At 48.0% G+C, this 17,249-nt stretch overlaps 1 protein-coding gene across 4 annotated transcripts in view; it reads left to right on the top strand.

The window, feature by feature from the left end:
• The window catches only part of GRIK4 (glutamate ionotropic receptor kainate type subunit 4), a 200,787-nt gene that overhangs the window by 16,217 nt on the left and 167,321 nt on the right, over positions 1 to 17,249 (top strand). For 3 of the 4 annotated variants that reach the window (XR_010922966.1, XM_067564836.1, XM_067564820.1), the window contains exon 1: positions 10,944 to 11,051. The exons of the other annotated variant lie outside the window; for it this stretch is intronic. The gene's annotated coding sequence lies outside the window, so the exon portion shown is untranslated. Of the gene's footprint in view, positions 1 to 10,943; positions 11,052 to 17,249 lie in introns of those variants that run through there. 4 annotated transcript variants of the gene reach the window in all.

The following is a 17,249-nucleotide window of genomic DNA, read 5'->3' as shown; positions in this document are numbered from 1 at the left end:
GGGCCAGGTATTCTGCAGGGAAACAGCTGGTTCCTCCCGTAGTGCATCAGTTCCCAGAGCCGCCATGCCCGAAGGAACTATTTCGATCTGCCAGAAATCACGGTGACATTGAGGGTACATCTACACTTGGAGCTGGAGGTGTAATTTCCAGCTCGGGCAGATGGATGCCTGCTAGTTTTGAGTGAGCTAAAAATGGTAGCAGGGCTGCAGCCGTCCCCGAGTACGCTCCCATCCAAGACCCTAGGTACGTACACAGGCCGCTAGCCTGTCCCAAAACTAGGACATGTCCCCCCACTCCTGCTCCAGTGTAAACAAACCCTAAGAGGCAATGGTTAAACTGGCAGCTCCCCCATCCACACACCTATTTTAATAAATATTAAACTTTCACTCTTCCGCCGTGAGTGAGCTTTTGCCCAGATATTTGTTCTTTTTGGTCCGCCTCGGTCTCTGGGATGGAGGAGTGTCTAAGGGAAGGCTCCGACGCTCAAGTTTTGCGGTGATTTTGCATTCCCGGTGCAGGACTTATGTGCATGCTTGGAGTTCGCTCCTGCAGGCCCCGAACTGATTGGACGTGGTGTGTTGAAGCTGGTGGGTTTGTGATTTACCGCTGCAGCTGTGATCTGCTGACAGGATGTTGCATACTCCAACATTCTAGTCAGGCTAAAATCAAATTAAATTTTACCGGCATGATATTTTTTTTTGAAAAAAAAAATAATGTAAAAAAAGCCCACAGAGTTCATCTGTTGGATGAAGTTACATTAAGTGCATGGAAATTAAAGGCTTTTCACAGACAGATCTTTGGTGTAATTTGATGGAAGACTTTAATTATTTCAGAGTGCTTAAGAAAAGGAGCTTTTAGGAATATTTCATTCTGGGGCTCTCATAAAATACATATCTGTCTGCATGGGCCTTTTGAGCAACATTTGGGTTGAAAAGGCTGCTGTCAGCTCAAGAAAGAGGCGTTTGAGAATCCACTGCCCCCTCTCCTCCCCAGAGACCAATTTCCACTTGAATGGCAGAAAGACTCCTGAGAGGAGGCCATGAGAGCATGGAGGCAGGCGGAGGGGAGAAGGAGGGAGGAGAGATAGAGCAAAGATTTCAGGGCTGCTGTTTCCCTTATCAGCCAGCCAAGGGAGTTTTGGATGAAGAGCTCTCCGAGTTCCTAGGTCTGGGACAGCGAGTGGCTGTTGATTTTTATCTTTATTGGATTCTCAGAGATGATAGGGCCAGAGTCAGAGGGATAATTTTCTCCTAGCACCACGGGCCCAACAATGCCTCTGGGATGCTGTGTGGGTTAGGGGCACGGCAGCAGGCTGGGTGCAGAGAGGAATAGAAAGGGAAAGGAAGGGGGGCCTTAGCATTGTAAGCACTGAGTGAAGAGCGGCCACGTGTTCAAATCCCCAGAGGAACAGCTCCACCCTTTGTATTTCTAAAAGAGGTAAATAGAAATCTGAGCAGCACATGGGGTGGCTGTGACAAAGGGCATGAAACCTTAACTTTTGAAGTCTCATCTGTGCAGTGTTAATGCAAGTGGGCAAATGTTCAGGTGGAAATCGCTCTGTTTACACCAACTGAAGATCTGCCCCCAAAGATCTCAAGGTTCAAGGATCTCAGGATCTTGTTCTGAAGAACAGCAGTCTGTTCTGGCATCCTGGGCCAAAATTTCCTTCCAAATTGTCAAAGGTTTTATTGCCTGGTCAATTTGCACTGATTGTGCTAAGTTTTCTCCCTAAGCTACCTCTCGAAAGAATGAGAGAAGCCTCTTGGATGGTAAGCCAAGCTGTTGTAGGTCTGCATTAGGTCTGGGGCTGTGGTGACCCTGTTTCTTCTTTGCTGTGTCAGCTATCCAACCGCCTTCCTCCCAGACCCCATCCTCTGCACATTACAGGCCCGTGGACGTGTGTGAGTCCACGCCTACGCGCGCACACGCGCGTGTCACGGTCAGAATATAACGATCGATCATCAACAACATGGTCCCAGTGGATGATTTTCAAAACCTGCGCTTGAGATTCAGGTGTGAAACTGCCTTGTGAAAGCAAGATCCTTCTCAGCTGGGGAGTGGCTCTGGCGAAGCAGCTGTCCAAGGGTGTCCTCACGCTGCGGCCGGGAGCGTGCATCCCATTGCGGGTTGACAGACGCGCTAGCTCCACTCAAGCTAGTGTGCTAAAGATAGCAGAGGAGCTGTGGCAGCCGCACGGCCTAGCCACCTGCGCACAAACCTGCCTGGTGCCCCTGGGTGTGCACAGGGGCAGCTAGTCCAATCCACTGCCCCTGCCACCCACAGCTACACTGCTATTTCGCTCTCTCTGCCTTGTCTGGAAAGCAGGTGTGCAGACATCTCCTAAGTGGAGACAGCTGGGCATTCAGCACAGGCAGCTTCCTAAGTGACATGTCTTCAGGGCAGAAGGCAATTGTGAACCAGGCAGGAGCTGAGGTTTTAATTCAAGGTCCTTTTAGCACAGAACAGGCCTGCTCTTGCCCAGATTGTAAATCAGGCATCTCAGCATTTCCGCTTCCCTCTTTATTCAGCTCCTTTGGGATGTGGATTTAAAGCAGACTGTTATAAGAGGGGGAGGGGGGGATAAAAACACAGCTACATTAAGGATTTAATTCTTCATTAACCAGAATGAGAGATCAGTTGTCATAGAGAACTGCTTTCCCACAGCAGGAATGGGAGAGAAAACAGCTTGAAGGTGACATGAATAACTGGTTTCATTCACCCACAAAAGCTACTCTGTGCCCCCCTCCCCTTTATATCAGGTTTTCCCAAGCAAAGGCCACGCTACTTGTGGCAGGGAGTGAGGTGGTAAACGGAGAGTTTGTAACTTTTCTTTTGGGGGCAGGAGTATATATCTAGAATCTGCTGTGCTGCTGTTTGACAGCTGGGAACACAGAATAAGCTGGGCTCAAGAGTGGTGGCCATCTGGGATAGTCAGAGGCCTGCTGGGATTGGAGCTGGTTTGAGATGAGTTGCGTTGACACATAACTCTACAGAGCTTCATCACGCTGGAGCACATCTGAACTGGAGCGAATCCTACAGGAACCAGGGCCAGGGTAAGATGGAAAAGCTGTGGTCCAGAGATAGGGTTAAAGTAAACTCAGGTAGCACCAGGAGGATGTTCATGTGGTTAAGATACTGGACTGGGACTCGGGAGAACTGGATTGAATTCACTGCTCTTCCAGAGACTCCTTCTCTGACCTTGGACACATCCCTTAATCTAGGTGAGCTTCAGTTCTCCCATCTGTAAAAGGGGGACAGTCCTTCCCTACCTCTGAGAGGCGTTGTGAGGATGTACTCAATGATGTCTGTGAGGTGCTCAGGTACTACAGTGCTATGGAGGCTGTGAAATCACCTCGGCGGGTAGATGATGTTCCCCAAGGCTTAGAGTGTTTGAAATGGATCAGGATGCCCTGCGTCGTAGCTGGGCCAGGAACTGGTGAACCGGGATGATCCGTGCAGACAGGTGGCATTTGCAGTAGGGTGTGTGTCACTGGGCTCGTGGCTAGAAGAAGAGGTGATGCACGGGATGACAGGCCGTCAGTGTGAGCAGAGCTCAGCTCCTGGGAAGTCCATTTATTTGGCGGAGACCATCATTAAGCCAATACTGAGAGACCAATTGAAAATCCACCCCGGGATGGGGTCATGCCGAGTTCACAGCTGGATTCAAGCATCCCAGATGAGGAGAGGTGTTTCCGGGAGTAGTTCCAGAGCACTGCTAGGTTAGAGGTGTGGACAAGCCTGCTGATTGCTTTTGATCTCTTCTCATCCCCTCAGAATATAGGTGCAGCCCAGGTGCTGAACTGTTTGTGAGCCTCTGTCTGATGGGGTGTTCGTACATAGGCCTGGACGCTATGTTTCTCCCGGAAGCCGAGGGGTCCCCACACTTGAAGACTTGACTCCAGGGATGGGAGCCACGTGAATGCGGTGGTTCTGTGTCTGTTGGGCTGGGTCTTGGAAAGGGAGTTTTACTTGATTAATCCCTTGGGCTGATATCCTGCTACCCTGACCCAGCTAGGAAGACTAGAGATTTTGGCAGAAAACTTGCACGGTGGAATTTGTCTCAGTGATATTTGTTGTTGGCTACTTACCCTCCCCCTCCACCCACCTCCTCTGAGTCTCTCCGGAGTTGGCCTTTTACTGTGAGCAAGGGAAACGGGCACTGGAGCTGCCCCTTCTCTCCCACCCTCTCAGGAGGGTGACTTTTCATCTTAGCCACGCTGCAGCACCACGCCTCTAATTGGATGCTGCTTGGTGCTAAACCATTCATCAAACACGCGTTTCTGGTTTGAAATCTTTTTGTGCCTCCTATGCTACAACCAAGATTAAAACCTTCACTCGTACAAATAAATCCCTTCGCAATGTAACATCAGGGCCTTGATTCATGCTTTGGAGCTACTTTTCTGGGAGATGCATTTATTTATTGGTCCAGATTTCTCCGTTGCTCCATAGACTCGCACCAGGGCACGGTAACCCATGTGCGCTCACGTGCACCTCCACCTCTGTGCTCGTAACTCCTGTGCACCCAAGTCCATGTTCTCATGGGAGGAAAGCCCGTGGGCTCGTGTGCATGTTCCTACGCTGGCACATTTCATGCTTACACGCGTGCGCTCTCACACACATTGCTGTTGTCGCACATGCATGCGCAATATCTTGGACTGTCTCAGACCTGGCCCCTCTTGCCTGTTTCCACACCTGCTCTCTTGTGTATGTTCTTACCCTTGCACACTAGCCCGCTTGCTCCACCTGCTTTCTTGAGCACATTCTCGCGCTCTCATGCTAACTGCTGTGCTCTCTCAAAAGCATTATCCGCATGCTCTCTTGTGTGTGTTCTTAGTCTGGCATGCTGCCTTCTTTCATGTGTGCTCTCGCATGTAAACTCCAGCTCTCCTAGAAGTGCACACTTAGTATCATGGAAATTCCTGCTCCAACACAACATACAAACCAGCCTCGCCCACCGGGGTCTTGCAGAGTGCTTCCTAAACAGCTTGTTCCTCAACTCAGACAAAAGACCCTTTGAGCGTCTCTTAAATATATCAAAATAATCTTTGGGCAGGAGACGGAAGATGAATCTATTTATTTCACTTCCAGCTTTGGCAGATATCAAAAGGAGCAAAACCAGGCTTTTGGCCATAAACTGCCTCTCTTAGGTTGCCTTGGTAGAAGTCACTTTACTTTTCTAACTCTGCTAAAGAGGTAAGTGAAATAAATAGATCAATCTTCCTTCTCTTGCCCAGAGAAAATTTTGATACATTTATCAAATATGTGGCTGTGGTTTGTTGTTGCTGCTTTTTTTTTTTTTTTTAAACTCCACTCGACTGGTCACAGATCTGCAGTGCAGACGTTCCCAACCACTGATTTATTTTCCAGGTAGAGTAGTTCAGAGAGAGAGCACACAGTGGTTGGTCTCATCCTGCAGACCTGACTCCATGACCAGCTGGGGGAAGGAACGTGGATTAAGCTGGGCTGTGTTTTTTTAAAAGTTTTCAAGCAATTTCCCGCCTCGTTCTTTAGAAGTGACTACTCTGTAGAGCTTTGGACCTTTCTGAAGCTGCCTGTTGCGTCCTAGCCAACCCTGCTTGTTCCAGCAGTGAAGTCTCACTCTTCTCTCCCAGCCCTCTCTGCGGGGTATGGCTGTGAGGGACAGAGGGGTTTGGTGACTTGCCTCAATTCCCAGAGTGAGTCAGTGGCAAAGACAGAAATGAGACCGAGTCACCGTGACTCCCACACCTGTTCTCTAACCGCCAAAGAATGCTCCCTCTGGTATTACTGATACCGAGTCCTCCCCTGTGTGGTGTCAATAACCACGAGCAGTCACTCTGTTAACTGTCTCTGGAGAACAAGCAAGCAGGTACACTCGGGCAGCCTGCTCTGCTGGGAATAACACAGTGAAAGCAGGGAGCTGGGCAGCCTGGAAATATCCCAGTCAGAAGGGAGTGAGACATGGGTCTCCACCCAAAAAGGCAACCGCTGGTGAACTGGAAGTCTTGGGCATGGGTGCCCTTGCTTGTCCAGTGAGGGGAAATACAAGTGCCGATGCCCTGAACTGTGACCGTTTGTACAGCCCGTGTTGTAGCAACTTCATTGCTATTGTTACTTGAGTTAGCTAGATCATAGCTAGCCCTGGGAGGTCACACGTGCTGCAGTCGTGCCTCTGAGTCCAGTGTAGACGTACCTTAGGACTCTCAACTCTGTGTCTTTCTGTAGGTCAGAACAGCGCCTAGTACGGTGGGGCTCCAACCTGATCGGAGCCTGTAGGCACTACCATGGTACAATTAATAATGAATTAATAATTAATATCACTGCCATGATATAATATTCATAATTATTTCAGGGAAAGCTGAATGAAAGGGGGGGTGTTCTTCTGTCTGAGCACTTAGCCAGTGCCTCAGCCTGGCGGGAGTGGAGTCTGTGCGGCCAGAGGTGCAATCCTCTGAACAGGATATAAAACCAACACTTGGACTGCTTGTGGTCCAAGGATTAAGGATCCCATGGCTCTTCTGGTAACAGTGGGGTTGCTCCAGTACCCTGGCTTCATTCCACTTTGGGTGATTCAGACTGTGTTCCCCTAATATTTTCTTCTTGTAGATTTGACACACACACACACCCCTCACACCCCTGACAGGTGCAGGACGTTTGCTGCAATCCCCTCCATAGGTGGCTTCATTGGAGTGATGACCTGCAAAGTACTCTAGGGTCTAGCACTCCAGATGAGTGTAATGCTATGAAAGCATCAGCCTTGATGACAACTGGCGGGAGGGGTGTATGTGTGTGTGATTTTACAGCTCTATATATCAGAGGAACAGTGAGTGTACGGTGACGCTGGCCTCTGTTTAATGGTAGCTCAAGACCCTTCTCAGCGCAGAGCGAATCTGCCTTCTTTTCTTCTCTCTGCTGACGTGCAGGCACTGCGCCTGTCCCCCTCCACTCCCCTCTTGACGCTTCCTGGCCTTTTACTTTTACTTTAAGGTACGACCTTGAAACAAATGTGTGTCTGACGTGGGAAGCGCTTCCTTGGTTCTTCATAGCCCTTTGAGACCACAGGGCTTTAAACTTTCCTTGTTAATAAAGATAAATTCTGAGCATTTTTATAAAAGTCATAAAATCCCAGGATTTTAGCTTTTTGAAATTAAAGGAGAAATTTGAAAGTGGCCCAGCCACAGGTGGAGAGCTACAGAGCAGAGTGATGGTGCCAGCACCGGGGGGCAGGGCAGACTGGAGCAGGGAAGTGTTGGTAAGGGCCAGATCAGCAGAGCTTGTAATAAAGGGCGGTGCGTAGTTGCCCTGCTACAAGGTGGTACTGAAAGGCACTGAGCCTCAGAAGCACAACCTGGGCTCCGTGGCTATGCAGTGGCAGGGAGTAATTTGTGCTACCTCTTAAAGAAGGGGAGGCAGTGTAGCCTAGGGAATAGCTCACTGACAGGAAGTCACACAGGAAGTCTATTGGTAAACAGGGAATTGAACGTGGGTCTTCCACAGGCCAGGCTAGTGCTCTAACCACTGCACAACCTTTCCTGTCGTGTAACATGGGTGACTGTATCAGGGACAGACTAACCCAGATAAAATAGCTGGGAAATGACTTTGTGTGTCCCCATTTTATATTTATCCCCACGTCAATGACAACAAAGAATAGGGAAAGTATAACCAAGCTTTGGTTATACTAGAAAGGAGAGGGAAAGGCACAGATACACCTTAGGTCTATGGGGCTGAGAGGAGAAGGTTTAAAAGACACATAGTAATGAGAAGATTCAAGGGTTTATTAGTCTTTGTAGTTCCAATGCCCCCAAGATTCTTTTCTTCTTTCAGTTTGCTCTTGAAGGCATGAGGGTGGGAGGCGGAGGCTGCGGAGATTAAAACAAACAAAACAAAACTTATAGGGGAGGAAAAAAAAATCCATTTCATGTTTCAGCCCAACAGGCGTTTATCTTTAATATCACCTTCCTCTGCCTACCATCTCCTCCAGGGCTGAGATGTGCTAACTGAAAGACCTTTCCTGCAGCTGTGGCTTCACCGTGATGTGTGTGTATGAGAGAGAGGTGCTTTTATGCTGTTGACATCTGGAAAGCAAGATACCACCCAACTGTCTCTCACCTCAGATGAGTTAATTCCTGGCAAGCCACAGTGCAAATGCTGTGATGATAATTCAGTGAGAGGAACCACAGGGCGACTGTAGGTTGACAAAGGGGTTAAAGTAGGCTCTTCAGTGTCTTCCTCTGAAGATGCATTGCTGACAAAATCTAAAAAGGGGTAGGTTTTTACAGAAATAGAGTCACTGCCAACTTGGGTCAGCACAGTACTTCATCTAGTTCAATACCAGCTGCTTCAGAAAAAGATGTAAGAAGGCCTTCTTTATGGGATAACCTGCTTCCTAGGAATGTTCCTTCCTGACCCCCCATTGCATAGATCTTAGTGTGTGCCCTGAAGCATGAGGGTTGACATTCCATTCAAAATTATTGGTTTCTTATAAGCCTTCCTATTATAACTCTGCATATTCTTGTTAGTCATATATATGTCACATCCTGTTTTGAATCTTGCTCCTGATGATACCTAGTGGCAATGAGTTCCACAGGTGAATCATGTGTTTTGTGTATATGGTGAGGGAGAATGTATTTCCTTGCATCAGTTTTAAATTAACTAATTTTTCATTTCTTTGAACATGTATCTTTGAGTGGCTTGTAATTAGATTCTCTTCCAAAAAATGCATATATGAAACTAACCCCACAGCAATAAAACCCAGTTACAGCCAATTGTTGAAATACAATTCAGATCCTTTTCTTCTTGTCAGTTCCACTTAAATCTGAACTCTTCACAGATTTGCAAAGGGAAAGCAGTCGCTGTGTCTGTCAAAAGAATGAAAAAGACCCTGTTAAATTGTTTGCTGATTTTTTCCTGACAGCTTTTCAGAATTCCTCCTTATTCTGCAGGTGTTAAATTTGTTATTTCAGCTGCGCGAGTCACTGTAGCTTTGGTTGAACTGCACTTCCTTACTATTTGTCAGTCTTCCTCTGGCGACGCACAGAGAGAGCCATCAAGACCAAAGCCACCTCTGAACCATCACTTGGGGTAGAGGCTGCCTCCCCAGTTGCATCAAGAAGATTAAAGCCATCTCCAAGTGCAAGAGATACTGCCAGTTTTCAAGGAAGTCTGCAGATGGTGGGCTGGGATTTTGTTTTTCAGCAGGAGGAACAAAAGCTTTCATGGAGAAGGCACAAGTGGCTCCTGATGTCTACACTTAAATCGCTACAGCTTCAGTGTAGACACTACATTGGCGGGCAGGGGTTCTCCTGTTGGCGTAGTCTGCCTTCCTAAGAGGCGGTAGTTAGGTCGACGGACGAATTCAGCTGTCAACCTAGCACTGACTGCAGTGGGGTTAGGTTGGCATCACTACGTCTCTCCAGGGTGTAGATGCAAGTTCCCAGTGTGGACCAGGCTAGGTTGACAGCAGCATTGATGCAGGAGGTAAATTTGGTTCCCTGTTGTGCTGAAGTGCACAGTGATGCAGGGATCCCCGTTGTCAGGAATGCGTCACTGACAGAACGAACTGTGTGGAAGATGCACCCGCTTTTTCAGGGATATCTTTACCACCAGACAGAAGCAGCGATGAGAAGACATACATGGTTTTCATGGTTTAATGGTTTATTCTCCCTCTGGCTTTTGCTGTGATGAGTAACAAATTTCCTACAAAAATCTCAACATGTCAAAAAGATGCTACAACAAACACAGGGAAGTCTGCTGGCTAATAAATGAGAACTCATTAAATATGTGTGAATAGTTTCAGGAGCAGTTGCTAACTCTGAAAAGTGAATCTTATGTAAAAATGTCTAAACACCCTATCAGTGGAGTCTATTAATTTCATCCTTCTGAATTTTCATAGCTCAAGTCCCAGCTTTGTAACAGTATTTGGGCATTGCTGCACTCAGAGCTGCAATGCCTGATTGATTTAAGATCCTGGCTCTCATTTTGAAGAGGGATTTAGGCCCTTAGGAGCCAGAACTCCATTGTCAGCCAATGGGATTTAGACTCCTATGGGCCTAAATCACTTTTGAAAGAGATTTAGGCTCCTAAATCAGTCAGGCGTTGCAACTCTGAATGCTTAAAGAAAAAATGACCCTTCCTTCCTGTCCTGAGAACAGCCAAAGATTTTAGATCATTTGCCCCCTATAGTGGTCTATGAGACAGCTATTCCATCTGACTCATCTCTATCTGGCAGGGTCATATTCTTAAGGATGTTGGAGTAGTATGATCTAAACCAATAGCAGATGCTCTGTGCTTCAAACTGCTAGCTAGTTTCTGGGGTAGTTTGTAGTCTTGGAATGTCTTCAGTGCTACAGGTGGAAGCTTTAGTGCGGGAGGTACATGTGGCTTTCCTAGGAACCTGCAGGCTGGGGGAAGGCCTCAGGACCATGAACGGAGTCTCTTAAAGGCCATCTGTCTCTTTTTAGGAAGCCCAGGGTCTTACGAGTGATGTTCTCCATGTATAGAAGGATTAGTGCAGCCATTTCTAGTATGCATTCTCTTTTCTTTCTCTTGCTTATGGAGAAAAGAGGATCAGAACAATTCTGAAGGCGTTTTCCCCCATTTGCCATAGATGGGGAAATTATTTTTCCTTCTCCTTTGCTGTGGAAGCTTATCTTTGTATTAGGACGGATGCCCTTTTTAGTAGGTGAATGTGTGGTTTGTTAACAAATGCCCCACCCCAGCCCTGAAGCCTTCTGCCAACTACAGCTGTGTGGAAGGTTTATATCATGGTGTTAAAATGCAGCTGCATTGAGATGGGGGCAGGGTGGGGAGGACAGAGTATGGGAGAGAGTATAGCAGCCTGGAAAGCCTGAGGCTAAGCCAGCGCTGATTACAAGATGAGCCCCACCTGTGGGGAATCAGATACTTCAGATATGAAAAGGTAGCTGGGAGTAGCTGTGTGGCTCGGGGAAGAGAAATTCAAGAATCAGAATGCACTGACGGGGGAAGGAAGCAGAGCCAGAAGGCTGAGTTCCAGCCAGAGCAGACTGACAAAGAGAGAGAGCCCTGGATGTGGGTGAAGAACTGGCGCGAAGTAGGAACTGTTGAGTTACGATTTTGGAATTTATGTTGAGGACTCATTGAGGATCGCTTGGATTATTTTGAGCAGGGGAGGGAGATGGGCTCCAAAGGCTGGGAGGAAAGGGCAGCTCAGTCAGCCCCCTACTAAACTGGTGCAGAGGCCTCGCCACTTTCTTGTTTGCCTTCCCAAATGGCAGTGCTACATCCTGGTGCTGTATGACTAGGTAGAAGGTTCTTGCTGCATTTCAGTCTGCTCCTGACATTCAGTGGCATGGATCTAATGAGGGGGGCATGGAGAGGGAGAGGAGGAAGGAAAGGTTCTTGCATTGCTTTTTCTGGGCTCTTCAAAGCAGATGATCCGGATGGGGGTGTATGCACGCAGAGTGTGGAGGGGGCAGTGATTGCTCAGTGTCTGCCACTTGGTAAACCCCAAGGTATCTTTCTGGCCCTGCCAGCTGTTCCTCGGTTTCACGCTCGCAATCAAAGCATTGGGAAGTTGTTCTGAGCTGTGGATAAAGTGTTAGGTGACCGCAGCATCCCTCTGTGCTCCATGTTCTAGGTAATTACAACCCTGCTGGTCTCATCACCAAGCACAGCACGTGCCTTGTTTTTAGCATTTAGCTTTGCTGTTAACTCCAGGCCGGTGGCGCTGAGGCAGCAGCTTTCCTGTGACGCCTGCATTCTGCCCTTTTGCCAAACCCAGATGGCATTTGGTTGCAAGCCGTGGAGGTGGCCTGGGCATCACCTGTCTTATGGCCAATTATCTGACTCTGATCCAGATCTCTGCTGCTGTTTCTTTAATAGCAAGCACACAAATCCAGAAGCCACCCCTCTACAGCTGCACTCTTTGGGAGATGTAAAATGAGATCCACACCTGTTGGTTAATGATCCTATGAAATATTTTTCAAGAGAGGGGGAATGTTAACTGAGTGGATAGAACACTGGACTGGGACTCAAGAGATTAGATTCCCAGCTCTGGCACTGTCTTGCTGGGTGACCATGGACAAATTGCTTCACTGCTCTATGCCTCAGTTTTCCCATCTGTAAAATGGGGATAATGATACTGCCCACCTTTTGTAAATCACTTTGAGAGCTACTAATGGAAAGTACTATGTAGGAGCTAGGTATTCCAGCCAAATTCCAATTTGGATATTTGTAACTGAATTCCACCTGCAGCACCGATTGGCTATGACAGTCTTTTTCACACCCTGACCTAATCTAAATGTTGTTCGCCATTAACGTGCTGCTGCATTCTTCTCCAGAGGTGGCTGCATTTCTGTGGTGGATGAAAAGTGTTAGCTGAAATAGCTGGCACCTAGGATTGTTTGCCAAAACCCTTTATCGAGATCCCTTTGGGAATGCAAGGTGTGATGGAAACGTAAGCTGTTATTAAGGAGGAAAAGGGGTACATAGATGGGGTGATAGTCATAGGCCGAGCAACTCCATCTTGCTGCTTTCTCCAACAGAGGAACTGGGCCAGCACTTTGATAGAGGGATTTGGTTTTGCACTTTTCATCATCTGTTGTGACAGGGCTATTGTTGCATCACTGACAAGCCCCTTTTGTCTCCACTGTAGCATTCTTGATCCCTTACATGTCATTTAACAAATGCTGACAAGCCTGAGATTTTCCCTGGGACTGAATCGTGCAACAACATGCAGCTGTTTCCTAGGGGTCGTCTTCACAAACCCCACTGACGCCAGCAGCGTTCAGACCGGGATGAAGGCAAGAAGCAGGCCACTGAAGAAAAGAGAGAGGATAGATTGGTGGGGGGGGAGGCAGTGGGTGGGAACTCAGGAGACATGTTAAAAGATGACAGTGCAGTGAAGGAGCTTCCAATACTTTTGCTCGTTTTTCTGGTACAAATACCTTGTGATTGGTTGCTCTTTTGAATAAACAGGCAGCTGAAGTGTCAGCAGCTGGGAGACTGCAGCAGGGATGTAGTGGGGGAAATAGCAGGGATGAGCAATTGCCAAGTTTCTCTATTGCATCTCAGACAGCAAAGGTATTTAGAGTCTCTTGCTTTCTGCATCTCTCCTAGGCTGCTGTGGTCTGGGGGAGGAGGAAGACAAATACCTCTGGCACCCTATGGGGGATACTTTAGTTGTGCAGGTGCGGTTGTTTTGCAGGGAATGAGGGGCTGGCTCCCAGCATCGCTGCATCTGAATCGAGGAAGTGGTGCGAGAAGGGTGCTGTAAAAAAAAGTCAGGGGGCTTCTCAGGCAGCTTTCGATCCAATCCTGCAAGGTTCTGGATGCCCTTGGAGTCAATGGGAGTCACAGGGTCTCCTCGTTTTTCAGCATCCGTCCCTCTTATTTTATTTTCCTTCAGAATAGGTTTGAGAAACTGTGTGCATGCGTGCCTGTAGATTGGAGAGAGAGCGCTAATTCCACACGTCTGGCTGTAATACCAGTGTGAGTACATTTGATTTGATCCTGCTGTTTTGTCAATAACCTGGAAAGTTTTGAAATAACTGCTTCAAAGTGCTCAATGAGATGTTGCTCCACAATCTGAGTCCACTGTCGCAAACATTTCTAAGTAACAGATTTACCATACGCTTAACACTTTAGGGCTCGCCGATCCCTGTTACTTGCCACTGTTACCAAAACAAACAAACAAAATCCTTAAGGCAAGATTTTCAGAAGGGGAGCAGTAATTTTACGGGGACTAGGGTTCTGGGAGCCCAACTGGGGCACCTTAAAGGGGTCCGAGTTTCAGAATGTGCTGCCCACCTGCCTTCTGGAAATCTTAGACCCTTTATACCGTCTCACACAGGGTACCCAAACACTGAGGATCTGAGCTTCAGTGATTGTTCCTCAAAGGTAGTCAGATGCCTGAATACTTTGGAGGATCCGGACCTAAGTCTCTTCTGAAAAATCTTGCTCCCAGTTTTCAAATAGTGGTTTTGAATGGAATGAGAGGAAGGTTGGTCGAGTGGTTAGGGGCACTAGCTGGATAACTGGGTTACATTCGCTCCTCTGCCACAGAATTCCAGTGTGATCCTGAGCAAGTCTCTTTGTCTCTTTCTGCCTCAGGCCCCTATCTTTAAAATGGGAATAATAGCTCACAGCGGTGTTATAAGGTGAGATACAAGGTAGTTGGTATTATATTTCCCCACCCCCAATCTCTTATGTAGTGCTTTTCATCAGTAGATCGCAAAGAGCTGCATGATCTTTAATGTATTTAGTTCCTGTAGAATGAGCCCCTTCCTCTGACTCCTCCATTTGGACAGCTCCAGCAGTAAATGATACTCAGTGAGTCTGTGTCTGATGAGCGATGATGCCGTCTAGTGGCTGTGTGTGGAGAGTTGAGCTGAGACCTAATAGTAGTGTTACTGAAAGAGATGTCGTTTAGTTGAAGTAACAGAGATCAGTGTGCGCGGAGCTGAGGAATCAGGGGTCTTCATCATAATTTCCTCAGGTTTGTGTCTTAGAGATGATACAGTAATTGCATCTGTCTGCAGCGTGTGGGTTTGCTGTAAGAGCACTGGCTGCTTTGCAAAATGTTGTTGGAAATGTCGATTGTTTCCCTTTTTTCTATCTTTTTCTTTCCCTTCAAAGTTCTGTTTGTGCGGGGAATGTGGCTGGGCAGTTCCTAATGACGGCTGGGAATGAGCTGAGACTTTTCATAAATCTATGTTTAGTTTCGCACCATCGTCGCTGTATTTAACCCCCCCCCCTTTTCATTTCTTGCGAGAACGGCAGGTGAGAAGCACAGTCTAGCAGCAGGGGGAGGAAGTGTCCTGCAAACACTGCCCTCGGGCGAAAATCCTGGTCCCTTCTCCCTGACACTGGAAAGCACAAAGTGCAGCTCCACTTCCTAGGGCTGGGCATGGATTGGAGGAGCCCATGTATGATTCTGCTGGGGTTTCTCATTCATTCCCACCCTCTGGAGTCTGGGAGTCAGTCGTGGCACAGAGTCAGTGGATCCATTGACACATGGATTTGCCATTGATTACCCAATATGGAGCTGGTTAGAGGAGCAGCAGGGGCCATGGAACAGCTTTGCTGCTGCTCAGTAACCTGGACAGGGGAGCATTCATTCACTCCAGCCCTTGCAGACCCTCTTTGTAGCAAGGCTGTCTGCAGAGGGCAGGATTTAGCCTCGCGATGAAGTAGCTAAAGGCCTGGTTTCAGCAAAGCGTTTGACGCATGTGCTTCAATCTGAGCATATGTTCAACTCTCATTGATTTCACTGGGGCGGAATCGTGCTTAAAGGTAAGTGTGGTGCTCTGCTGAGTCGGGGCCAAAGTGTATCTCATCCAGGGGCCCGCTGTTACTGTCTCAGAGTGGCCCTGGGGTGAGGTGTGTGGAAAGGGAGTGAGATTTGCAGTGGCTCCTTAGCGCTCGGAGCGCCGTGCTCCATGTGCCTGTTAGCAGAGAGTTCTCAAATCGCTCGCGTTGGCTCTCAAGGTCGGGATTTGCTGAGAGTTTACGACAATCCCACCTTGCTGGTTATGTGTATTGAGGTAGTTCCTGGAAGCTCTGTGATAGACGAGGGCCCCCACTGAATATAATGTTCATGCCAAGATGCACACTGATGGAATTGCTACTGAGCCGCACAACGGATGCTGCGGCGGAACCAGCAATGCACGCTTCCCCCGCACACCCTTGACACAAAGTGCGTCAGGACTTGGATTCCCATTTGGAATGGGAGTTCATTACAGCCTTCGTGGCCCATAGAGTCCTAGGCCGCTCTGCTGGGACTGCCAGCAAGGGGGCAGGTGTTCAGTGACTTCTCTCCATCCCTCCCCAGAGAGATCCACCAGCTCATTTCTCTCAGGCCACCAAGCTGCCGTCATATGGGAACAACTTCCAGCCACTACCAGCCCGGGGTGGGTTCAGACAAGTGGCCTCTAACGTGGATTAAAGTCTGAGATCTGGGGTGAATGTCGCCACGTCCCCTCGACTGTACAATCCCCCGCCTGCTAGTGAAATACTTGGAAATGTCTCCCAGGGGTCAGTCTTCGGTTAAATCTCTGGAGTTGGAATAGCTCAGCTCACCCTTGGATTATCTGGTAGGGCTCACCCCTCGGCATGCAGACACCTTCTTAGGTCTGCCCCGAGTTCAAAGCTCAAAGTCCCCTGTCTCCACCCAGAGAGAAGCCAGGAAGCTTCTGCCAGACTTCTCCTGGGTGCATACGTGCTGTCAGCTCAGCTGCAGTGAATGGGTTTTGCTGAAGTCCTCAGAGGGAGGTTCTTATAGAAGATCACTGCCACCTTGGTCCCATTTTCCTTCCTTGTCCCTCATTTGTCATTTTGCACCACTCCAGCCCTCTGGCTGTCTGGCAGCTCCCTGGATCCCAGAGCTAAGTAGCAGCAAAGGATTCTTGCTTCTATCATACTGTTTCTCTCCTTGGTCTCACCTATGCAATGTCTCATCTCTCTTCTTCCAAGTAGTCCGTCCTGCCTTTCCCATCATTAATGATCTCTTCCCCATCACTGCCCCAATCTCGTTATCCAGGGTCTTGTCCCATTTAGACTGAAAGCTCTTTAGGACTGGGGCCATGTCTGACTCCACAAGTTTAAAGCACTGTATATGTTTCTGGCGCTGTTTAAATTTGTTTATAAATAGTAATAAGAGGACAAAGGAAAATTTAAATCCTGTGTCCAGGGGTTGTATGTAAATAACTGCTCCTTGCTATATTAACCATTACCGGAAACAACCAGTTATCTCCCTTCCTCTCGGCAAACACCTTTCCTCTCACCTGTGCTCACTGATTGCTCTATCCAGTTCTGCAGCTGCCTCCCTGGATGGAAGGAAAACCCCTATCAATTGTGTAACAGCCCCATGCTCTAGATCAGCAAAATGACGGATTAGGCCAGAGCATTAGCACATCAGTCTTAATGATAGAAACACGCCTCCCACCACCCAACGTTCAAGCAAAGGGCAATGGAGTAGCCAGTGCTGTGCTTCCAAGACACAGCTTGTAGCAGTGGCGTGGTTGTCACTTGGCTAGATCTGTTTTCTAAATGACGGCTTTTTAAAACACGTCCTCTGGCTTTGATGATCAGCAAGAGCCTGAGGGCGTATCTCCTCGCTTCCATGATTGTGAGATTTTGCTTTGTATTTTAGTGACCCTTGAAGCGATCTGTATCTTCAGACCCACAGATCGCTTCAAGGGTTATTAGAGTAGGAGGCAAAATCTCACAATCATGGAAGCAAGGAGAGATGCTCTAAAGCATAAAGACTTGCTCTTGATTTTTACATAAT

The sequence above is a fragment of the Emydura macquarii genome, unplaced genomic scaffold (genome assembly GCF_026122565.2).
Source record: "Emydura macquarii macquarii isolate MOO-44397 ecotype Brisbane River unplaced genomic scaffold, CSIRO-AGI_Emac_v2 contig_312, whole genome shotgun sequence".
NCBI classification, from domain to species: Eukaryota; Metazoa; Chordata; order Testudines; family Chelidae; genus Emydura; species Emydura macquarii.
The sequence above is the reverse complement of the archived record's forward strand: the minus strand, read 5'-3'. Positions and strand labels throughout refer to the sequence as shown.